The 6545-nt window shown below is 39.6% G+C and overlaps 1 protein-coding gene across 1 annotated transcript in view; it reads left to right on the top strand.

Moving 5' to 3' along the window:
• The first annotated feature begins 3124 nt into the window (after positions 1–3124).
• LOC124006986 (epidermal growth factor-like protein 7) overlaps positions 3125–6545 on the top strand; it is a 28091-nt gene continuing 24670 nt past the window's right edge. Inside the window, exon 1 of the mRNA XM_046317205.1 lies at positions 3125–3344. The gene's annotated coding sequence lies outside the window, so the exon portion shown is untranslated. The remainder of the gene's footprint in view (positions 3345–6545) is intronic.

The following is a 6545-nucleotide window of genomic DNA, read 5'->3' as shown; positions in this document are numbered from 1 at the left end:
TTGTTGATATGCCACCCCTGTCAGGTGGATGGATTATCGTGGCAAAGGTGAAATGTTCACTAACAGAGATGCAAACAAACTTGTACACAACATTGGAGAGAAATAAGCTTTTTGTGCATATGGAACATTTCTGGGATCTTTTATTTCAGCTCGTTTATATTTTTGTTTAGTATAAAGATACGGAAGAAATTGAGAGTGAGGAGGAAAGAAAGAGAGAGAGAGACTGATGGAAGAGAGATTGAGATTTTATTTTTAATCAATGCTCCGTTTAAAGATTCATGGTTTTAAAGATAAGCAGATATCAGTGGTGCATCTAAGAGCCTGCAGGGACAAAGACAGCCTGCAGGCACAAAATCTGTAAACACACTTGTGATGTCATCAATACTTAGTGACATGGAGGGAGGCATTCACTATATGAGTAGCCAGGGAGACACACACACATGGCGACACACACACATGACTGCCCGCCCGTACAACGTACACACACACTGGCACAACCAATGCCTTCTACATAAACACACTCCTATGCTTTTGTGTAGACAGACAATAAACACGAGGCGGTACACTCCAGACCTATTTGTTTGTCAGCCACAATAATATTTACTGTATGGTATGCCCTCCTCTACTCTACCCTACCTCCACCCCCCAACCTCTCTCTCTCTCTCTCAGCATTCCCATTATTTCCATCTCTACCACCTATCTCCTTTCTTTCCCTCTCTCTTATGACACTTTCTCTATAACTATCTCTCACCCTATCCTCTCTCCTATACTCGCACCTCTCAGGGCTCATCACGAAAGTTAGTTCACGTTTCATGACATTCTTCAGACTATAGCATGGGCACAGCGACCCTTCTCTCATACCCTCTCCAGGGTCAGTGCTTCTACCCTTAAGCCAAATCTGTCAGGTTACATTTTGACGCAGGTCCGCTTCCTGAACAAGTGAGATTTTAATTGTTTCAAGGGACACGACTCCAGAATCTCACTTCCACAGCCATTTCCTGCTTCCTCTCTGGCAGGAAGTGCTGCTTTGCGTCAGTTTTTTTTTTGGTCTCAGCAATCGGCATCTTTTCCTGGGCCAAATCTGCAATATGCCACAGACTACAAAACTTTGCTTGCGTCGGACCAAACCTTGATTTCAAAGAACGAAAATAATTCCTGTCTGAGAGAAACAGACACACACTCACACACTTGTACTTTTTGCGTCTCAAGTTCCTTTAACCTTTCCTGCTGCTCACCCTTGACAGAATGTCCTGAGTGTGTGTTGGTGTGTGTGGTCACCTGCGACCCCCAGCCATGGTGCTACAGCACGTAGGCTTCTCTGTTATCTCAGTAAAGGGTCACATCGCTAGGCTAAACCCCCAAATCACTGGGCCTTTAAACTTACCTCGGGAATAAAAACGTGTCTAACCCTAGCAAGTTTGGTCTTTCATTGAACTAATATTTTATTCTATTACTCTGGTGGTTTTGTAACATATATGTTAACCAATGTAAAATTATTACCAGAGAAAATGTGTACCAAATGTTAACCTCTGAACAACTTTTAAATGTACCTTTGATGTAAAAAAAAAAAAGAAAAAAAAAAAAAGTTAGGGTTAATCTATTCAGCATAGATAAAGACTGAGTAATTCAAATTCATGGGTTTTTACAGTCTTTGCAGCCAGTGAGTAGCCTATGATCTCTACTGATTTTTATACCCAGTCAGTGTGTATGACACGGTGACAGATGAAACACACACTCTCTTTCTTTTCTGGTTCATTGTAGCCACTCAATAGCTTTAGCCACATGTTGTGAGTACACATTATGAGTAATTGTTTAGAGTATTTATGTGCAGCGTGTGTGCGTGCGTCTGTCATTTTGTACACTTAGCATGACAAATGAAGACTGGATGTCAAACTGACTAATCATAACCTCAGCTTCAAAGGAAATAGATGAGAGTGCTCTATCTTTAACATGCTACTGACACACACTTCCCATTTACCTCCAAAAGTTCTGGACCACATCAAATAAACATTAAATACCGTGTTTCCTCTCCCTCTCAGGCACACATTTATCTGAAAAACACATCTCCGATCCCAATAACTCTCTCACACGTCCTCATCCACCCAGTTGGAGTCAAAGTCAAACATGATGAAAATCAGCAAATTCACCACGAAATCTAAAATATGATTCATAGACTACATTATGACACGTTTAAGACAATACAAAATATAAAGCAGCAATAGAGAGTCCTCATGTGCTCCTGACACCTAATAAGAATGTCAGTGAATACAGCAATACGCAATTGTTTTCACTCACTATAATTCAATGTTTATTCTTCATGTGTCGTTATTTCCATATTTCTGTGTCATACTGTCCTCTATTTTATGTATCGCTGTGCTGATGTGACTATATGTTCCGGAGGCTTTGAGAGTGACTGTACAGTATGTTTTGGAGGTGTTGAACGACTACAATCATAACTTATCAAGACCGATCCAACTCCAAACAAAAGCACAATAAAAAATGTCCTAAAATGACACCCTCAATGATTTTGCTTTGACTCGACTTGGAGCAAAAGGTCTCATTAGAGGGCCTAAAATGTAAATTTCAACGATAAACTCATTGTGATGGATTATGGTTGCATTGGGACTATTCATTGGTTGTCATTCCGTGTTCGCTGCAACTCTGAACACGAATTGTATGTATTTTCAGTAATAATGTTGCTATGCTGAATTAGCCTCTGTTGTAATGTAATAAAACATTCTCTGGGTTAAAATCTGATGGCTACAGTCCAGGGTTGGGGTTAATTCGAATTGAAGGGAGTCAATTAACCTGTAAAGTAAACTGAAATTCAGTAATTGAAACGATGTAATATATTTTCAATGATTTATTAATTATTAAACAAAAATTGAAGCTGTAAATTCAAATCACTTCATTGGACGCTTTTTCTTGTCCCTTCAAACTGTCCGTAGGCAGAGAATGCTTGAAAAGGTGATTCACATAGCGGTTTGAGCAGGATGGAGAGTGTTTGTGCAGTAGAAGGGTTTTATCAGCGCGAAACACTCACAGGAATTCCGGTTTGGGATTGTCCATCCAATTCCTGCGTTCCACAGGAAGCTCTGCATAAAAAGCAACTGAAAAACGCCCAAAGGCATTCCATTTTTCGTCAGTCGGTTCACGGGGAACATCTAGAAATTAGCCGAAGTTTTGTTTTAATAAAAAACCGTGGGTACGAGTTTAAAATAAATTGTGTAACGATGGAAGATTTTTCTAAACTGCCTGCCAAGTGGTCGGGGGTTGGTTCCTATGGCAGCCTCCATTCATCGCGCGCGCAGAGACGCACAACCACATGACCTCATACGGAGGGGGTAAGGAGAATTTTTTTTTTCCTTCCGTTTATCTAAAAAAAAAAGCTGAAATTATGATAATTTCATTCACTTTTGAAGAAAAAATATATACATATTTTAACTTGTTTGAGATGTTTTGAGTGTGATTTGAAGGGTTTAATTGAGCCATCCTTACTGCCAGCAGTAAAATTACATTCCGGCCTATTTGGATGTAGCCTGATATTAGATATACATAACCCTGGTTCAAAGATGCCACATATCTCCCATCAGGGCCGGCTCTAGCCCTTTGGGGGCCCTAAGCGAGAGTTGGTTGGGGTGCCTCCACACCTCACTGCAAAACATTTCAGTGGCCCCCCTCATGATGGTGGAGGAAAAAAATTCTGCAATTCTACACATTTTGCCATGGGGTGTAAAGAAAATGTTACAATTTTAAAGGTGCAATATGCAGTAATTGCTCTGACATTTCCTGGTTGCTAAAATTCTAATAGTTTATGTGTTTATGTGACAAAACAAGCTATGTATAGTGTAGAGAATCATTGTACCATCTAAACTGCTGTGGAATATATTTTCAACAACCAAAAATATTGTATTTTCAGCTGTTTGAAGCTGGTGTAAAAAATGTAAAGTAAAAGATGCAAAAACGAAACTTAAGAAATGGAAACGTATAAATAGTGCACAAAGAACATATTTACTGCTTCTTAGACTTGCTTTCAATGACAATGACAGATCTATAACTCAAATTTCTATGTGAATTTGGTAGGGTCGCCAAAAAGTAACATATTGCAGCTTTATTGCAAGTTTTCTGCAATTTGACAAATCTTGCCATGGGGCGAAGAGAAAACTTTGCAATTTTACAATGTCCTGTGCTCTCTTTCACTTAAACTTTCATGCAATTCTACTCATTTTGCCATGGGGCAGAGAGAACATTTTAGCAGTTTAACAGCTAATTTCTTGCAATTCTACACATTTTCCCATCGGGTGGAGATAACATGATGCAGTTTTAAAGCTAATTTCCTGCAATTCTACACATTTTGTAATGACTTATGTCATGTTGATATGATGTCTGAGTGAGAATGACAAAATCAATGTGGGCCCCCTGGAAGTCAGGGCCCTTGGTATTCAGCCATTATTACTACAAGTTTAGATAGCTAGCTGGCTAGCTAGAATAATGCTGCATTCACATGCTATAAATTATAGGAAGCTCCTAGTTCCCGGTGGGAAATTTCACTTGAACTACCAATCTAGAAATGTTTAACTGGCATGGCTAATTGAGTGACTGTCAGTGACTGACATAACAAGTGAAAAGCTGCTGGTGCACAACCAAATTTCCAAATTGCACCTGGTGTATTCTACTATTCTTGCTCTCACCAGTAAATTGAGCCCCCAACTGAGTTTTATGCCTAAAACTGCTTATGACTGGAACCGGCCCTGACTCCCATAGCAATGGAATCCATTCAGATCTAGCCACAGCCAACTATGATAGAATTCTAAACTATCCATTCACATGAACCATATTAGACTAGGCTACTTTCTTTGCATGCATAAAAATTATATTTGTCATATCATTGATTATCAGCTGATTGCAAACATATATACATGCTTTTTGCCTGTTGTAGTCAGAAACGTGATTTTCATCAGTTTTATATATATTTCCATGCTATGAGGTTGGAATAATACTGTAAAATGAGTGAAAATGATGATAATGCCCGTTTGGTGTAAGAGCTGTTTGAAACGACTGCCTGACATTTTAGCCTGTTTTGGTGGGATTGAGTTTTGGCCTTCCGTGGTGACCTAACTTTGTGGTTAATTAGTTAATAGACCGATAAAAAAGGGAGTTCCAATCTTCTCTGCCAATAACACCCGATTTTCAGATTTCTCCTCCCCACTCAGACCACTCCCAGACAGTCCTAGCACAATCCTTGCTTGAGAAATTGCCCTTTGCTAAGCAGCATTTTGTATTATGTTTTTTAAAAACCGAAATCACACTACGGTACTTAATAAGTTACCCAGAAATGATTTGATATTGAGATCTCCGTATGCTGACGTCACGAAGGGTGCCCCCCTCCCCTCCCCTGTTTTGGATAGGCTACCTACCCCCAAATGCGCGCTTTGACGTTAGGCTACTCATAGAGACCTAACCTGCATGTGAGCTGGCTGAGTGAGATATTACTACTAGGCTATAAACACAGGACGACTCATATGGGATGATTACTACTCAGGCGAGTGGAATATAACTTTCTGTTGAGGATTTCGTCTTATACAGAAATTATTTTCTGTTTTGCTGGGAATATCACATTTTGGTAAAGAGAACAGTGTGTGGCTACTTGGCTGCACATGGAACAGTTGTGAGTTTTGTGATTGGATTTGACAACTTTTTACCAAAAAAAGCCCAGTGGAATAAGTATTCAGAGAACTTGCTTGTGAGTTGCACGTTTTTATTTATTTTCATTCCATTACGCACATTCAAAACCAGTATGCATGCACTCGCCTCAATTTCGTTTTGATATGGACATAGCCAGCATGCTACAGATTTTTCGGGGCAATAATTGAGTTGCACTGTGACTATTAATCAATATCGATAACTTTAGCTTATTGTTGTATTGAGAAGAGGATAGGATGTCATTCTCTCTCTCGCTCTGTGTGTTTGTCTGTGCCCACGTAAGTGCATGCGTGCATGTATGCAAGAGTGAGAAAGAAAGAAAGAAAGAAAGAAAGAAAGAAAGAAAGAAAGAAAGAAAGAAAGAAAGAAAGAAAGAAAGAAAGAAAGAAAGAAAGAAAGAAAGAAAGAAAGAAAGAAAGAAAGAGCGCAAGAACATCTCTGGCTGAGGCAAGTTTGCGGTGTGTGATCTAATGATTAAAGTATTGTAAAACACTGCCGTCTTTTGGCCACTGTACGAAATGTGCCTGTGCCAACTGCTTTATTACCATGATGCGTTGACTAGACCAGGGCAATGAGGGCAGGGCGCATGCTCTATCCATTTACTGTGTTGGCATAGCTGGTCTTGAATTTGACTACCAATTTCATTTGCAGCAATAACACTATTTTTATTTCTCAGCTAGATCAATATTTAACTGAGCTCAGGGCACTTGATTATCCCATTCATCAGTCCAGGTGTAGCTGTTCAGTTTTGTTTGGCTTGGCCATGTCTGATTTAACTCAGAGTAGTGTGTTCTCGGCTAGGGAGAGTTTTGGTTAGATGGTGCTTTGTGTGAACTGAGATT

This window comes from Oncorhynchus gorbuscha, linkage group LG20, assembly GCF_021184085.1.
Source record: "Oncorhynchus gorbuscha isolate QuinsamMale2020 ecotype Even-year linkage group LG20, OgorEven_v1.0, whole genome shotgun sequence".
Classification (NCBI taxonomy): Eukaryota; Metazoa; Chordata; class Actinopteri; order Salmoniformes; family Salmonidae; genus Oncorhynchus; species Oncorhynchus gorbuscha.
This window is presented reverse-complemented; position numbering and strand designations above follow the sequence as displayed.